Source organism: Rhodnius prolixus, unplaced genomic scaffold, assembly GCF_049639745.1.
Source record: "Rhodnius prolixus isolate KJV_2025 unplaced genomic scaffold, Rpr scaffold_5, whole genome shotgun sequence".
Classification (NCBI taxonomy): domain Eukaryota; kingdom Metazoa; phylum Arthropoda; class Insecta; order Hemiptera; family Reduviidae; genus Rhodnius; species Rhodnius prolixus.
This window is the reverse complement of record NW_027411624.1, coordinates 32,630,486-32,649,853: the sequence shown is the minus strand read 5'-3', so window position 1 is coordinate 32,649,853 and position 19,368 is coordinate 32,630,486. Positions and strand designations below refer to the sequence as shown.

At 34.6% G+C, this 19,368-nt stretch overlaps 1 protein-coding gene across 2 annotated transcripts in view; it reads left to right on the top strand.

The window, feature by feature from the left end:
- conu (Rho GTPase-activating protein conundrum) overlaps positions 1 to 19,368 on the top strand; it is a 169,196-nt gene that overhangs the window by 20,759 nt on the left and 129,069 nt on the right. Inside the window, exon 2 of one of the 2 annotated variants that reach the window (XM_074136891.1) lies at positions 6,699 to 6,752. The exons of the other annotated variant lie outside the window; for it this stretch is intronic. The gene's annotated coding sequence lies outside the window, so the exon portion shown is untranslated. The remainder of the gene's footprint in view (positions 1 to 6,698; positions 6,753 to 19,368) is intronic. 2 annotated transcript variants of the gene reach the window in all.

Below are 19,368 nucleotides of genomic sequence, written 5' to 3'. Positions count from 1 at the left end.
ATGCTTATTTTTGGGTAATAAGTTATTACAGTACAAAATTCATAGTTCTTTTGAGACATTCTATCTTATAATTGCCATTTTGCTTAGAAACTGATATATGGAGTGTTCTTTAAATAGATAAAAATCACTAGCAACGTTGAATAACATTATAAATAATCCTCTCCTGAAAATAAACTGGTACTACACTTTGATCTTAACCAAAATGCCGAGAAGGCGCCACGGTAGCCGAGCGGTTAAAGGCGAGACCTGTGAAGCTAATAGTATTGTGGTACAGGGTTCGATTCCCAGTCTTAGGCCTTGGATTTTATTTAATAGTTAATAAAAGAAATTTCACAGTAAAGTATGTTTGCTAGTCGCCTCCGTCCATGGCACCTAATTTGGTAGTTAGCCCACCTGAAAAAATATAGGCGATTACTTTTTCGTTACTTTAATTCTCTCCTGAAAAAAAAACTTAAAAAGTGACTTATGATGATTTTATGGCTCTCAAGTAATGAATAAAGCCACCCGGCGACATAATTAGCCTAAATTGGCTAAGTTGGGCTGGTGACGGATTATCTGATATTTTCCATAAAGTCTTGGCAGTTACCTGATGGTGATAGTGGAGGATGTACCTTCCCTTTGCATATGCATCCCTAACTGCTAGCTTCCCTTTCTTATTGAGACATTTCTAAGGATGGTCCATAGGTCTGTTAGTAATATTCAAGTCTTGGTAGTGGGGAGTGATTATCCCTTAACTGCGAGCTGCACACATCCCCAGAGATTTTTCTCTTCAGAGCCAAGGTGGGCCACCAGGACCACACCTTCCAAGAACCATCAAGAACATCTAGTGTCTAGTGAATTAAAGATAAGGGTGTACCTCCATTTGTAACATCTAAATAGCCGTTATGATTACCGAAAACCCTGCTTTTTATCTCTCCAGTCTAAGATGCTAGCTTCTAATTTTCCCTCGTTTTTCGCAATGTGGGAAAGCCATAATATCTATATCCCTGTTTGTTATATTTCGAGCTGTCCTAAATTTAACGCAATAACTTCTGTTTTCCCTTTATACTCAACTGACAGTTCTTTAAATTTCCTTCATTTTCCGCCTTGATGGAAATTAAAAAAAAAAAACTCCTTCCTTTGTAGTAATTAAAGCTGGCTTGTGTACCCATTATCCTTATCGCAAAACACTTCTTCTCCCCTTTAAACTAGCCGATGATTATTAATTTTTCCTTCGTTTTTGCGCAACGATTTAAAATGATGCCATGTTTTTGGTTGTCTGGAGAAGGAATCGCATTGAAATGCCAAATATTTTGTAATTTCTTTTTTTAAATACATAATTCCCCGTAGGGGGAAGTGGATTAGCCACTTCTTCAGGTTACTTGGCGTTCCTGCGGGTATCCTAGCCTAACAACATGAACATGAGCAATGTATACTGTTACCCACAATACATTTACACAGTACACATAGGGAATAATCATCTGTACAAGGTGGGTGTTTATTAGCTCGGAACCGTTGTGCAGATTGTGTCATCATGAGGAGGAAACGGCCTCTCACCTGTTGTTTGATTGTTGTAATCGAGGGGTTGCGCTATGAACCTTTGGATCTTGGAGACTAAAGGAGATAGTAGCGCCAAAAGAACTAGTAGGGAAAGTCCTCAACCTCTTTAGATGAGGAGGTTTCATCTACTAGATCCAAAGGGGAAGGCACAATAAGCCTCTTTTGGCTGCGGTGCCGTGGGGTACAGGGCCCACCCCGATAATCTAATATTAATCTTAAATATAAAATTTATTCAACCTCTAATACAAGAGAGAGCATTTCCTTAAAAAATATATCGTTTATTGTCGCTTAATACTGGAATCACCTGGTTATCTTGCAGAAAAGCTATCGCTATATTGGGTTTGGTAAGAGCATCAGTTTATTAGCTTCAGGTATCATCAGTTACTAAATTAGGTATAAATAGGTTTGCTTACGTCATTAACAGACAAAATAAAATTGGCAACTATCAAAAGTTAACTTTATCATTCATCAAATCCATAACTGTTAATTTGAAAAATTAATGAACATGCATAATAACGGTCTAATAATTTCCTAAACAGTTTCTTTGCACACACAGTGTTGACATTTGGCAGTTAAATAGCATTATAATAATTGGGACCTTGGGTAAACTATATTGCCTTTATGACGTGCCATAATACTGGTGTAAAGTCCTTCACATAAGGCGGTCTCCTCGTAACTTTCTAACTATATGGTGGCCCCGTTAACTGTTCTGTTCTCACGGACTCATAATGTCTATTTCATACCTGTACAGGTATGTTTCTGTTTTTACTTTTTATTAATCTTTATTTCGGCCATTTATTATTATTATATCTTAGATATTTTAACCATTATTTATTAATTAAGTTTTATTAATGAATAATAAAAATTGTACTGATCATTTATTTATTTATTATTTTTTTAATGGTGGATTAAGTTACGAAAATTTGGGTAGTAGATCAAAACTAGGAAGTGAAAATTAGGTCGCTTAATGTGAAGTAATGGGTATACAAAAAATAATAAGAATTATTATTATTATACTATTATAAATAAATTTCCAAGCGGAGGTCCTGGTTTTGAATCCTTCTGCTTGCCTTTATGAGCCTCTACAGCTCCTGAGATGGTGCAACCTGTAAGGAGTGAATTTTAGGAGATTTTTATGTCATTTTGGATATTAGTGTGGTAGATGACGTTGAAAGTTACTTGGGTTTTTTTGGAGGAGAACTGGAGAGGGATTTCAATTTGATTGAGATTGGTACGCTTAGCTGTCCAATTTGGGGCTTATAGAGCTGTATAGGAGTTTCTTGTGAGTCAATTTGAATCGTTTGTCGAGTGGTCTTTTTTCTGATCTTTGGTAATGAAGGCAAAGCTATGAAATGTCGCTTAATTCTGGCGTAGTCAAAGTTGGGTTCGAGATTTGGTATTTTGTCTGTTAAATTGAAGTTTTTTCCCTCCAGCTTGATAACTCACTCACACTCTATCTGCTTCGACAGTCCTTAAAGTAGGAGCTGGACCTCCTCAACAAGTTTTCTACGGCCTTAGGGCGGCCATCTTCTCACTCCAACCCGACGGAGGTCTTCCTCTACATCATCCAGCCATCTAAGTCGATGGCCCCCCTCGAATTCTTTAGCCTCCTGGATTTTCTTTTAACAGTTTTTTTTCGGAGCACCCTTCCCGCAGGCATCATCTCCACGTTTCCCCCCAACCATCTCAATCTCCCCTTCTTTATTTGGGCGACTATGTCTGGTTCTCCAAACAATTCCCATCAATTCAAGGTGGTTTTTTCATGATTTTCCAGTCGCCATTCTCGCACTTCAAGCCAAATATCTTTCTTTCCCAAAAACCCCGAGTAGCTTTTCGCTTTCTTTGCTGAGCACCCAGGTTTCGTTGGCGTATGTGACGATGGGTCTGATTATTGTTTTATTGGCTATTATCTTAGCCTTGCGGGACAAATTCTTAAACCGCAAAAACCTTTTGAACAGCGAAAAGGCATCTGTTTCCTGCCCCTATTCTCGCTGTTATTTCTGCGGTTACATCATTGTTATTTGTAAACAAGTGACCCTAGATATTTAAAACTACGTTTTTCTTGCAGCTCGGTTTTCAAACGGTCCAATAACGATGAATAATATGCACCTGTAATAGTTTTACCCTTTTCCAGATAGTCGATGAGGATTATTCCTTGCGAATCCCAAAAGACAGTCGCCATAATCTTTCCGGCCGAAGGAACGGTCTTAGCCTTTTTTGGCGCAGATTCCCCCTTGGTAACCCATTGTTTAGATTGTTCTTTGGTCTCAGGAGTGTAGTGATGTATCCATGTTTCATCCACAGTGACGAAACGACGCTTAAAGTCCTGCGGATTCTTTTGGAACAGCTGCAAACCGTCCTTGCAACACTTCACACGATTTCGTTTTTGGTCAAGCGTGAGCAATCGCGGCACCTATCTTGCGGATAGCTTTGTCATGTCCAAATGTTGATGCCAAATATTATGTACCCATTCATTCGAGATGCCCACAGCACTCACGCACCTTCGCTCTTCTGTCATCCATCACCATATCATGGATTTTATCAATGATTTCTGGAGTAGTAACCTCAACAGGGCGTCCAGAACGTTCAGCGTCACTTGTGCCCATATGCCCTCTCCGAAAATTTTGAAACCACTTATAAACTGTTCTAATCGAAGGTGCAGAGTCACCATAATGTTTATCAAGCTTCTCTTTAGTCTCCTGAGGCGTTTTGCCTTTCATAAAGTAGTGTTTAATCAACAAACGAAATTCTTTGTCGTCCATTTTTTGAAAATCACTCGACTTCCTCGATTCAAACGAATGCCAAACACAAAGAAATAGACCGATCTGGCTGAAACTTGGTGTGTGTTCTTCCAAGAGATGCTACTAACTAAACATAACCTCGATACGCGCCAGTAGTGCTATCTCTCTGACTTTGCACGGATTTTTCAAAACCATGTCATGGATTTTATCAATGATTTCTGGAGTAGTAACCTCAACAGGGCGTCCAAACGTTCAGTTCAGCGTCACGTTCAGACATTAGATCTGCTGAGAGTAATTATTTTTCAATAAATAAATAAAATGAATATAATAAATTGAAATAAGTTATAGGTAATTAAAATCAGTAATTATAAAGCCTGCATAGATGTTTTTATTGATGGTACCACTGTGAAATGTCCTCAAGATAAGCGTTCCCAATCTTTGTGTCCTCACTTTTAGGTGTGTTTTATTGACTTTCAAATTTATTAAAAAATGACGAAATAAAAAGATCTATCAGTAAACCGGACGCACGCCAAAAATGAAAGTCCTTCGCTACTTTTGTTGAATTTTAATGTTTTTCTTTTTTTTTTTTAATTTATTTTTGAAAGTATTCTAAGTGTACTTACGTCTAATACTAGTATTCAAGCTGATTTTAAGGATACACTTAGAATTGTGGCTTTAGGGAAGTGCTAAGTATAATTCTGGGAAATTGATTAGGTATATCTCGGATGCTGTCCTGGGCTAAAGAAGAAAATAGCTGAATGATTTTTCATGGGCATTTTGATTGCTTGAAACGAATGGTTTGAGGAAGGATAATGATTTGAAGCATCAGGAGATCTACTACTATGTAGCTCTACATCCCGTGGTGGGCCTTGGCTTCCTTAACAATGTGACTCCAGACATCTCTATTGGCTGTCTTTGATTTCCATCCTGACACTCCGAAGACTCTCAAGTCCTCCTCAACATCATCAAGCCAACGTCTTCGCAGTCGGCCAACTCTCTTCTTCATGCCTGTAACGGTACAACGCAGCAGTCTGCTCGGCATCCTGTCATCTGGCATTCTTGCAATGTGGCCCCTAACCATTCCAATCGTCGAGCCTTGACGAAACGGACCACATTCTCATCCCCATATAGAGTATAAAGCTCACAGTTCTTTCTTTGTCTCCCTGTTCGAGAAGTAGTGTCGAATACTGAACCATAAATCCTCCTTAAGATCAAAAACATTTAGATTATTTATCATGGCAGATGTAAACGTCCATGTTTCAGCACCGTATGTAAGAACCGGGCCTGATTAAGGTTCTATAAAGCCTTGTCTTCGAGGTTCTGGACAGATAAGGAGGTCTTAAACAATCTCATGTTAGCAAAGTAAGCTCGGTTTGCTCGGACATTATTCTCCTATTCACTTCGCTTACCATTCCATTTTCCTCCTTTAGTTCAGACCCCAGGAAGGTGAAGCTTTTAACACGTTCGAACGTAAATCCTTCTACTTTCAATACCTCGCAGCTGCACTCTGGGCTAGTGCTCATCTATTTTGTTTTGCATTCGTTAATTCTTAGCCCCAGCTTTTTATTCTCGTCATTTAGATTCCTAAATGTTTCCACTAAGTGCTGGGACACTGCGAGCTATCAGACAAATGTCGTCTGCACCAGCACACACCTGACTGCATGATTGAAGGATGTTCCCGGAAATGTTCAGCCCCAGTACCACCACCCTATGAAGAGCCAGGTTGAAGTGAATAGCTGAAAGGGCATTACTCCCGCCAAGATAGGAAACGCTCTGCTCAGCTTACCGCTAACTAGCACTCTTCCATCATTATTGTCCATGGTCATGCTGATTAATCTAACCAATTTATGCGGGATCTGAAATTCCAATAGTGCTTCAATTAATTTCGATCTATCTACACTAATCAGGAGATCTACTCTGTCAAAAAAATAATTTTTTTTTTGAGTGGTTTAATATTTTGCTTTAAAGTTTAAAATTAATTCAATGAATATAGAAATAAATAGTAATTTTTAATAATAGTTCAGCCTTTAACACTAGGCCGTCTCATTGTTACGCGTTGACGATATAACTGCGCATTTTCCTTTTTTCATTTATTTTTCCTCCACTCCAGTTATTTTCAAGAAAAAAAAAACACAAAAACTTTTTAATTAAAGTCATTGGATGAACCCTCCAATCCAGAAAAGACAGACAATGGTGAACGTTGACCTCTTAGGATCTAATCAACCTTGTGGAAACACTTTCTTTAGCTAACTGTTCATACTTTTCTGCCATTTTTGTTTAAATTTGTTACGCGCCGAATACAATAGCTAATTTTATAATATTAATTGTTTTTTTTTGGGGGGGGGGAATTTTATTTATACAATTTTTGGTTTTTGTTTTTGAGAAAGTTAGTTTATTTTTAAAATTTTTTTTGTTTAGATTGTGGCTGTTGCTAGCATGAAGATTGATTAAAATAGACAGCTGTTGTTACAGGTTAGTTACTTTAATATTGCCTTGAACATTTTAAATACCTAAATTTTTGGATGATTTTATAAAAAATTTGTTGTGACCTTTTTTCTATTCGAAAATGAGGAGAATCTAAAAGAAAACTCTACTATTTCCGGTTTAATGGTCTATTGAGTTTTATTGAAAAAGCTACTTAAATCCATAAATTCGCTGAAGTTGAAATAGACTAAGAAATTTCGAACATTTTCAGATACATTGTTGGCTAAATGTTAACGATTAACATTGTTGAAGTTTGCATTGAAAACATGAAAATGGATTGATTATAGAGCTCAAATCTCTTTATCTTTAATTTTTTGTAATTGTAATCATTGAACACAAAATATTTGCAGAATCTTGTTAACCCATTTTCTTGAAGCTCAGACATTCCAGCGTTACTTTTGATTATTAGTTAATGTTGAACATGAATGGAACAGCTGACAGAGATAATACAGTGCAATTTTCTTGTCCAGAGTAGAAAAAAGAAAAAAAGAAGCAAATAAATATATAATTTGCAATAATTGCATCCTCTAACCATAACATAATTAATGAACTTGAAAAGTTCAACTACTGTAATTACGCTCACTACTGTAATTGTGATATTATTATTTTTACTGTAATTTTAATGCCAACGTGCACTGATTGGATCAAACTAATAGGCTCTTTTTTTTTTATTGCTATTAATTTATTTGGCTTCCTTTATTTTTTTACTTTTATTACCATTGCCGATACCCCATTGGTTAATTAGATTGTATCGACGTACGCAGTAGAGCTTCCTTTCGTTAATAATATATTTGTCCTAAAAAGATTTTAATATGTAGGTATTTAATTTTTTTTTCCGATTCTATTTGATTTTGGAATAATATTAAATATTCAAGAATGAGAAAGAATCTACTCCAGAGAAAGCACGTTAGAAGCATACCCTTCCTATAGTTTTCATTAGATGGAAAAATTGGTATTTATTGACAGATTGCGGTGTTAAGAATATAGGTATTAAAACTTATTGGCTTACGATAGCCATTTTGGATGTCAAACTCATGTTTATAGCCTCCTTACTTCAATGGTTATTAACTTAAATTCATTCCCAGAATATTTGTTCTTAGCTAGGTAACTTACTATCTACAAATATGTTTGTTAATCTATTCTTCGATAGACTTCAGGAAGTAGCCATTATTAGAAAAGGTGATGTCTTCGTATCTAAACGGTACAGTCAAAAGTTTTGTACAGCGAGCTGAACAGCTCATCTCTTTCTTTCTTATACGAGGGTCGTTTGAAAAGTCCGTGCAAAAATAAAAACTACTTAATTTTTTGGGGTAAACCTTTTTTATTTTTCAACATAGTCTCCTTTTAGGCTTATTCACTTCGTCCAACGCTGCTCTAGTTTGTTGATCCCTTCCGAATAATAGGATTTGTCCAAGTCTGAAAAATAGCCATTCGTTTCTGCAATCACCTCCTCGTTTGAATAAAATCTTTTTCCCGCCAGCCATTTCTTCATATTGGGGAACAAATAGTAGTCCGAGGGAGCCAAGTCTGGAGAATAGGGGGGATGTGAAACGATTTGGAACCCTATTTCCATTAATTTTGCGACCACAACTGAGTTTTAATTGTGAGCTGGTGCGTTGTCGTGATGGAAAAGGACTTTTTTGTGGGCCAATCGTGGGCGTTTTTCTTGCAGCTCGGTTTTCAAACGGTCCAGTAACGATGAATAATATGCACCTGTAATAGTTTTACCCTTTTCCAGATAGTCGATGAGGATTATTCCTTGCGAATCTTAAAAGACAGTCGCCATAATCTTTCCGGCCGAAGGAACTACATACTTTAAGATTTTAAAAATAAACTACAATTAACACTGTGATTATGTTTTCAGTTCAATATTAATGTGCTTTTTGAGTTTGCATTTTCTTAACAAGATGGGTAATCCTGGGATTGATGAGATTGTTTAACCCCTTAACGTGCACGCTCGAGTTAACTCGAGCGCGCTAAACTGGCTAAACTGTTCACACTCGAGATAATTCGAGCGGCGTTGCACTTTATGCTACTATAATTTTTCACTCTCGAATATAATCGAGAATTGAAAATAATGTGAAAGCAAAGAAAAGCAATCGTTTTATAGATATTTATTATTTACATGTGATTGTAAGCTATAACAATTACTTTTTCAAATATAAAATATAGCGGTTTTTTCAAAAAAACTGTGCATTAAGGGGTTAAAGCGACACGCACATCATCATTTGCTTTAAGTCGACTCCTGGACTTGCTTTTTAGGAGCTCTAAGCTCGATCGACGTCCCACTCACCGCACCGTCGCCGCACACGCGGCCGCATGTCAAATAAATATATTATTTTAAAAATGTTAAGTTTTTCGCGGACCATATTTTAGTTCTTGCGGACCACAGGTTGGGAACCACTGCTTTAAACCGAGGTGTTTTAGTTTTGTAATGCACATTTGTTATGCGGGTTTGGTTATTCGTCCACTTAAATCGTACACTGAAACTTTGTCCTCTTCCAATCCTCCATATTTAGTGGCATCTTTAGCGAGTAACTTAAGTTAACTATACAAATTAACTCGAATAGGACTCATTTTCGTTTTTTTTTTAAATTTTATTTTAACCGGAACTGAATCGTATCTGGAAACAGTAGCCAAAATAAGAGATTTTTCGTCTAGGTGCTGTTGGCAAAATATTGGGATATTTTTATTAGTTCCTTCATTAGTAGAGTTAGTTATTGGTTATGTCATGTCAGCAAAGCTTATCTATCTCTCAGAATAAATATTTACAGTATCAATTAACAGAATAAATATAACACAAAATAAACAAGTAAATAACAATAAAATAAGTTAGTGATATTTCAAAATTGGGAGAAAAAATTGGCACTCATCAGTATTAAACTTTTGAAACGTACAATTTCCTGAAGTGGCACGTTGGAGGTGGGAAAAAGTGTGATATAGAGTTCACATATTTAGTGTGTACGCAGAGTTGAATGAAAATTTTGTTGGTCGTGTTTTTAAGAAAAGAAGAAAAAAAAAGACTAGAATCTGAAAAATTGTCTTATAAAATGACAATTCTACTGATTGATTTTAAGCAGAATCTATTCAGCCATATTGTTTTTAGCCTTTTTCTATTTTAAAGGCAATTGTAAGAGAAACTAGACTTTAAATTATGAAAATAAAAACGTTATATTAAACGTAAAAACGTTCATTAGAAGTATTCAAGTTATTATAGAAGTTAGGCCATCATCGTTTAACGGAAATATATAATAGCAAAAAATATATATAAATGCGGAAAATTTATAAATATATATCTATCTGCATTAACTGGATTTAATTTACTATAATTATTTAAGCCAATGATCTTGGATATCATGAAAATAATACTGTGTGTTCGTAGCATATCAAATAGTATTTTTATACGCTCTATAATTCAGAATGAGATAAATCCGGGGATGAAGTCAGGATTTATTTTTTTGTTAAAATGAAAAAGCAAAAGCCGCTGAGAATGGATTTTCTGAATGTGAATGAAGTTAGCGTAGAATATGCTGATAATCTTAAAATTAAATTGGCTGTTAAGCGAAAATAATGTTTGTAAGTTTTTGTGTGCGTCTTGTTAATAAATTATATTGAACACGCAGAAAGGATGGTTGTGGCTTCCGTTTTGGTTCTACTGACTCTTTTTTAACTTCCGTTTTGGTTCTACTGACTCTTTTTTAACTTCCGTTTTGGTTCTACTGACTCTTTTTTAACTTCCGTTTTGGTTCTACTAACTCTTTTGTGGCGTTCGTTTTGGTTCTACAGACTTTTTTGTGGATTCCATTTTGGTTCTACTGACTCCTTTTTAACTTCCGTTTTGGTTCTACTAACTCTTTTGTGGCGTTCGTTTTTGTTCTACTGACTTTTTTGTGGATTCCATTTTGGTTCTACTGACTCCTTTTTAACTTCCGTTTTGGTTCTACTAATTCTTTTGTGTCTTCCGTTTTGGTTCTATTGAATTTTTTGGTATTAAGGTTTTAACCGAAGCCTTATTATTCCCGAAAATAAGCCTTTTTAAATGATACAATTTTATTATTATTATTATTTTTTTTTTTGTTAAAAATGCCACACTAACGTTTGTATTTAAATTTCATGTGCTTTTTTTGCCCCTCCTGAATGTCGAAACATTTTTTCTTTGCGTTCATTTGTGCTACAATCAGCGCGTTGGCGCTATAACTAACAATGACAACAGTAACTATGAATTACAGAGGTATACGAGTGGAGAAGTTACCCAGTGGTAACACTCCAAAACATTAGACTATTAGTCACTCTCTTCACTTGAGAGGAGATCGCGAGGCTACACTATCTCTTAAGGCGTCTTGTCCGGGTTATCAGTGAAGAGTTCTTGAAGAAAGATTTTTAGCTAGAGGATTTATGTGAGAGCGCAGGTTGAATTGGAGTTTTCTGTACCGTGTGTTAGCGACTTGTGTGACAAATGGAATGTTAAGGTCAGGTTGGAGACATAAAATGGAGCGTTCGAAGTATTTTATATTGAAGAGATTGAATCCTTTGGAGATTTGTGCGTTTGGTTGAACCCCACAGCTCTATTCCATACGTCCAGATGGGTTTCAAGATAGAAGTATAAATTAGGTATGATTTTTATTGAAAAAAAATAAAAAAAACCGAAAAATTGCAATTCAAGCCCTCGCTCCAAAGAGCTAAAAAACAGCATGGTTAAATGCTGAAAATTTTCAGCCAGGGAGCTAACCCTATACTCAAATTGGCCAATACTACGATCGTATTTTATTTTGCCAGATTTCTGTTATTTTAATAATCTATTTCTTTCTGTGCTTTTCACTTGTAAAAATGCCTTAGCCTTTGTCTTCGCGTCCTTCTTGAGCCTAACAGTGCTACGAGGGTCGTTTGAAAAGTCCGTGCAAAAATAAAAACTACTTAATTTTGTGGGGTAAACCTTTTTTATTTTTCAACATAGTCTCCTTTTAGGCTTATACACTTCGTCCAACGCTGCTCTAGTTTGTTGATCCCTTCCGAATAATAGGATTTGTCCAAGTCTGAAAAATAGCCATTCGTTTCTGCAATCACCTCCTCGTTTGAATAAAATCTTTTTTCCTCCAGCCATTTCTTCATATTGGGGAACAAATAGTAGTCCGAGGGAGCCAAGTCTGGAGAATAGGGGGGATGTGAAACGAGTTGGAACTCTATTTCCATTAATTTTGCGACCACAACTGCTAAGGTGTGAGCTGGTGCGTTGTCGTGATGGAAAAGTACTTTTTTGTGGTCCAATCGTGGGCGTTTTTCTTGCAGCTCGGTTTTCAAACGGTCCAATAACGATGAATAATATGCAACTGTAATAGTTTTACTCTTTTCCAGATAGTCGATGAGGATTATTCCTTGCGAATCCCAAAAGACAGTCGCCATAATCTTTCCGGCCGATGGTCTTCGCCTTTTTTGGCACAGATTCCCCCTTGGTAACCCATTGTTTAGATTGTTCTTTGGTCTCAGGAGTGTAGTGATGTATCCATGTTTCATCCACAGTGTTTAATCAACACACGAAATTCTTTTTCGTCCATTTTTTGAAAATCACTCGACTTCCTCGATTCAAACGAATGCTAAACACAAAGAAATAGATCGATCTGGCTGAAACTTGGTGTGTGTTCTTCCAAGAGATGCTACTAACTAAACATAACCTCGATACGCGCCAGTAGTGCTATCTCACTGACTTTGCACGGACTTTTCAAACGACCCTCGTACAGTACAATAATTATTCCTCACCGCAGAACTGGTACTGGCTAAAAAAAATGCACTTTTTGCCATACTTTTTTAAATTAATGATGACGTTAATTAGTTAATTTAAAATTGAGTAGGATTTTATGCAGTTTTAACTTTACGGAAGCTGTGAAAGAGAAACTACATCGCTATTCACATTCTTTTGGCACCAACATCCGGGACTTTTAAAATAAAATAAAAATTGCGTGTTGACCCAGAAAATATTTAATGTAAGACAACGAAAAGATATGTGTACGATGAGTCACATAAGCCATTTTGTGTAGAATGTATCTCAAGTGCATTCTTTATTAGACTTTCACTCCCCAAATATTTTGGTTTGCTTAGCCGAATTTATTTATTTAAATTTCCATGTGGATTCATGGTTCGTTTATTTCCGCACATTTTATTTTTATTTTTTAATTTCTGCTCCAAATTTTGACAATAGAACATTTAGCACATAATTAAACAGAAATTGTAATTTGATAATTACAAATTAAAATGAAATATTAAATTAAATTAAATAATGAATTTTTTATTCCAATTTTTTTTTATAAAAAAACGTTTTTTAATTCTTTTTGTTTTTTAGCGAACTTTATTAACTAATTTTTATAATTATGGCGCTTTCTAAAACCTATAAAAATGTTGTTCACATTTCCTTTATAACGGTTATAATATTAACAAGATTTTCTAAATTTCTTTTGTCTAGAGATATATCATAATGTCCTGGTAACATAATTTTATCTGTCTTAGACTGGTAAAGGAGGCTGTGCGAATTCCTATTTTAGAAGACAATATTTTTTTTTTTGTCTAAGATAGATGTTTTACTTCGCCAAAATATACGAATAGATCCCTAATAATTGAAGATCCAGTGAACAGAAATTTAGACCAATTTTTTCTCACAGAAACTCGCATCCTCATCGAATGCCTTTGAATAGAGCAAAGGTCTTCAATCTTTTACACTTTTCGGATCCCTTGGAGCTCTCATGGTTTTCTTGAAGGAACCTCATGTTTAAATAGTAAGACTCTTTAACAAAAACCTACAGTTTAAAAAAAGTTAAGTATAAGGATTGATTAAACGCCAAAAGGTACACAAATCAGCTAGTACCCCCAACATTTCATTCATACTTCATTGATATCATTTGAGTAATTTAACTGTAATATTTTTTAGAATTTATTAGATGTCACAGACCCTTATGCTGGCCATTTTCGTCTACAAAATATATGTTCAAGTAGCACAACATTTAACTTAGATTGGACTGGAATATCTTTTTTTTTTTGTTTTGTAAGGTGCGCAACAACAAGGGTCCTTTGCACCTTCACTGTACTGGAGAATAGACACTTTACTATACAGCCTAATCTACACCTAGTCAATCTGATCGAAACTAACCTAGTGGTTGGCCTAACTCGTATTTCCTTCTAACCTAATCTTACTAATGTTGGGGGTGGAGTACTCGATATTCCTCGCACCCCATAGAGATCTAACCTAAATTTTAAAAAACCTATTTCCACAAAGACTGTAATATCTAATAATCTATAATAATCAAACTATTAATTACAGGTTAAAAATATAAAAACGTTATAAAAAAAATAAAAGTAATTATGAGGCTAAATATTTCAAAAAACTTAAAAAAAAATGCTTAAACACAATGATTTTATTTATTTATTTTTTAAATAAAAATCCTCGATTTAAGTTCTTTCTTCGATTAAAGTGATCGTTAATTTATCTGTTAGCCAAGCGTTAATAATAATAATCTGTAATAATTAATCTAGGTTAATCTGGGTACTTCTATATGTCAATTGTTATCACTAAAACGTTGTTGTTTAAACCAGCTATAGATAGAGCTTTCACAAACACTTGACGAATCATACACAATTTCACTTCATCACTTCGGATTCAGACTCGTGGACTCATTCTTCATTCTAAATAATGAATTATTTTTAAATGTTATTCATTTCTTTTTCAGAATCTTTTCATTATTCTGTTCTTTTGCTTTTAATTTTTTTTTATAATAATTTTTTTAATTACTTATCTTTTTTTTCGTGCTCACCTTTAGATATTAAACCTCCCTAGATTGAGAATAACTGCGTTAAATAAAGTTTAGTTTTTTTTTTTTGTTATAATAATTAAATTGATGAAGAAATTGGTCCATTATTGTATGAGCCGTTCACTTCAGCAGTCGATGAACTCCAGTTTTTCAAATATCTTAAATTTAACTGTCAAAGCAGTTGGTTCAGTCATAGATTTTTATATTTATTAAATTTATTAATAAATTTAAACGACAAACATTTTTTTGGCTATTGAATAATAAATAATTTATTTCAGAAGCCATTTTGATTAACTCTGTGCTCCTAATGAAAATCGTTGCTATAATTCCAACTCAAATTCTGTAGCACCCCGCTAAATGATAACGGTAAATTTATTTGAATTTATATTATAAACGGGAATTTTAAAAGTCGATATACCTTATCAAGTTTATTTCATCACATTTCTCCCACTTTTGGGTTTTGTAGAGTTAATCAAGTTGTGCAGTGAACGGCACATATAAATCTATTAGAAAACATATAATTAAATCTGCTGCTTAAGTTTTAATTAATTTACATTGTGTACCTATTTTCAAATATATGGTGAATTAAACATGGACTGAAGCCTAATTAAATGTAAGCAACGTATATTGTGTAACTGTATTTTTATTCCAGCTGTAATATCCTATCTTTTAGTTTAGATATATAAATAAATTCACGCATTCTGATCAGCTTACGTTGCAATCTTATTTAGGTTTTAGAACTGTTACATGTATGCTAAAGGAAGTAAAAGTTACATTGCAGAATATATATATTTTTTTAATATATATTTATCAGTTTGTGTTTTAATAGAATTCAATTTAGTTTGTGCTGTTATTCTGTGTTGAGAAGTTCCTTTAATTGTGTACTTTGTGTGGATTAATTTAATTTATATTTATTTTTTTGATTATTATGATTGTGTTTGACGCAGTGCTATCCAAATTTACAAATACTAAATTGAAGTTATCATTTTTATGTCTGGATCAATTGTCATTTCGTAATCAGACTTATGCGCCATTTTCTTACAAAGATACTGATAATGCTGATAAAACTGCGGTGAGTTTTAAGATTTAAGTAATAAAATATTGGCTAGATTCTATATAATAATGATTGTGAAGGCTTCTATTTACCATATTTTTTGGGGCGTTTAATCACCTATTGCACTTAACTTTTTAAACTGTTAGTTTTTGCTAAGGATATATATAGGGTAAGGTTGCTCAAGTCGTACCCCTTAAAAAAACGTTCTCAGAAATCAGAGAATATATTAGTAAATACATACTCAAGGGTACCATTGGAAACCTTGTTAAACCTAGATTCTATTTATTGCCCAAAAAAATTAAATAGTCTGCGCACATTTTCCTTAAAATCCTAAAATTAGAAAAATTGAAATCGGTACGACTAACCGAAACCAGTTCAGTCGTACCACCTACTGCTTAAGACGTACCTCAAGCTAAAATTAAATAAATTTATGGTTTATTTTCAAGTAAATATATTTGGACGTGGAACTGGAGCCCTGCAAATTTAAATTTGTCTTTTGTTTCTCTCGCAGTCTGACGTGATAAGTTGGAGACCGAATCTCGAGACAATAATATCGACAGCAAGTGTTTCAATTTCCTGTATTTGTCACGACTTGTGTAGGTATTGTCCCATAGTCAATGGAACTGTGTCGACTGATGGAATTTCAGTTTCTTCAGTTCCAGTATTCTATCTTCTGGAGCTGGTTTGGTCAAGGAGTCTTCATTATTAATCATTGAAGCAGAGAAGTCTTGATCCCCGAAAGACGTGTCTATTACATGACTACAATCCTGTAGATTTATAGCAGTTTATGGCGATATCCGTACGAACAGATTTTTGGGTATATATGCTTTACCCAATAACTCCGAAACGGTACTTTGTTTAATTGTTTCGCCAGGATTGGTTCTTACCAAACTGATGAGGCTACTTTATAGTAACTCTTAAGTGATTTAAAAAAAGAACGATCCAATGGTTGAAGACGGTGGGTTCATCTCTCTAGCCCCAGTTATTGAAAAAGCAAGCGGGAAGCGTAAATGGGTAAGAGATAAGGCACAGCGTGCATGTCAGTTCATAAAACCCCAAAAATATTTCGAAAAAATCTTCCACTAAACTGCAAGGGGCAAACAAATCACTAATAGATATATAACTTATACTAAAAAAGCAAAATGTATTTAACTGGTGTTTTCTTGCCTAAGGAGTTTCCACACACCAGATGGAAATTACACTCAAATGGCTATAAATTAATTTGTTTACCAAAAACTGTCGTTAATTCATTAAAACGCAGACGCTACTGCCTACGGGCATAAGTATAACCGATCAGTATATATACTGCTACCATTTGTATGGCGAGAAAAGTACTTTTGAAATCATTGTGGTACGATATAAGCACCGGTACAATTTAAATATTATATATGTATATACAGGGTGAACCAGTAAGTAATGTCCATAGGCCTACTATGTGTAGTACCTCTAAAGTGGAGTTCAATGACGTATTGGCCAACTTCATATTTTCCACTGTTCTTGAGTGACGTCACTTTAATTTTTTTCTAAAAACATTACTTTTTTCCAATAAAAATGTTATTACTCAGAAAGTTTTAGACCGAAGTCGATTGATAAATTTTTAAGAGAACTTCGATTACTTTTATTTTTCCAGCATCCGGAGGAAGATTGAGGCTGTTTGGAGAATAACTTATGCTTCGAAATGGTATCAATTTTTAGGAAATTTATCTGACTTTCTAACCGTGCCATCAGAATCGAATTCGGACTAAAACTTTCTGAGTAATAACATTTTTATTGGAAAAAAGTAATGTTTTTAGAAAAAAACATTAATGTGACGTCACTCAAGAACAGTGGAAAATATGAAGTTGGCCAATACGTCATTGAACTCCACTTTAGAGGTACTACACATAGTAGGCCTATGGACATTATTTACTGGTTTACCCTGTATTTATATAATTTTTTATTTTTTTGCAACTGAAGAAGAACAAAAATAAAATTGAATTCATTAATTATAAATAATCTGTAAACCCAGGGCTGTAAATCTGCCAGCCATATACCAACCTGGTTCAGATGGTTGACCTTCCGCAAATGGAAGGAAACGTGAGAGGTCTGTAGATTGTTTTCAGATTTTGTTGGGTAGGTTAAAAAGGAGAATATTGAACTAGCTAGGGCATACAGTCAGAACTATTAAAATAGGCAGCTCCTTAAGGAGGATAATATTGCATGAACGTCCGGAAGAAAGTGATTAGATTTGCAAAAAAAAGGAAAATTTTGAGGAGATTTTGTTGAAGGAGATCTTTTTTTTTTTTTTTTGCGCTCAGCATAAAGCGCTGAAGAATAATGACTCAGGAGCGTGAAGAAATGGTAGAGAATTGGCGCTTATAGAGGCTGAGGACTTTCAGATGGGAAAGAGACCCGGAAAGGGATCATTTGATGCCCAAATTTTTGGTACTTAACGTGGCGAACTGGCAAACTTTAAAAGATATGTTAAGGTAGAAAGATACAATTTGTCTAAATATTCTGACTTCTAATAAACAACCAACACCTGTTTTGGGAAAAGTCGAAATTTTATTCAAAATCAGCTCCTTGTCAGTTCCCCCATAATGTTCCTCACCCCCCACCCCCCCATCATTATAAAGAAACTTTCATTTTATCTTGGTTATAATTTGGAGAAAAAGCAATAAGTTTGAAATGTTAATGTGAACTGGACCGCGAGAATAGATCAATTTGCATGTTTATTATAGCGTTACTCTTTCCTTTATATACTTGCGTATTTCCCTGTCGTTATGAATAGTAAATAAGGTGTCCAAACAAACTAAATTCTCTCACTTTTTATTAATTTTATTCTATTATCATAATGGCTGCGACATGGTGTGGAGTGTCTAACCTTTATTGTTAACTGATTTCTGAGCGAAATCGCAAGTTGAAACATAATTTTTTATATATTTTAGTTGATCTCTCTGATTATTATTCGGAATAATGTAATTTTGGGTTTGTTTTTCTTTACTTTCTCCTTACTAGAAATGTGTAGGGGGGGCGTGGTCCAAATTTTGAATTTGGAATTTCTCCCATCTCCAAAATACTAGCTTTACTGCCTTGGCAATATTTTTAGTAGAAAGGGGATGAAAAAATACATAAAAATGACCTATCGTGTGCTCTTCTTTCTCTAAGTTAACAAGTTAAAAAATTGAAATATGATTAATAAATACCAGATTTTTGAAATGGCCTAGCACCTTTAATTTTGAAGATATCGAATTGCGGTTTCCGGTTTCTTTTATAATTTTTTATACTCTTTAAAAGCGTGTACATGAAAATGGGGGTCAACTACGAACCCACACTTTTGGTCGCGCGTCAGCCGCGTATGCGGGCAGAAATCTAAAATCAAGTCACATATTCTGAAACTAGAGTTGACGGGCAACAAATTTTTTTTCTACCATTTTTTGCTCAGATCAACTGTTTAAGCATGAAATGCCTTTTGAGCCGTCTTAAAATGAACACCCTGTATATTTGTAAATGTTTGGCTTATTCTAGACCAGGGATGGCGAACCTTTTTGAGACGTGGGTCAAATTTTGTTCATTTTTTTTTTTTTTAGTACTAGCTCTTGGGTCACTAATGCCCATTTGCACAAGAGTTAAGTTTAAAAATTTTAAACTGAATATTTTCATAACTAAACATCTTTAAAATTCAGTTGGCTTAACGGGGTAAAACGGGACGAAACAAGTGCTATGGAAGTCTGTTTTTACAAACTTAACTGAACAAAACCTTTCAAAAGTGTGTTTT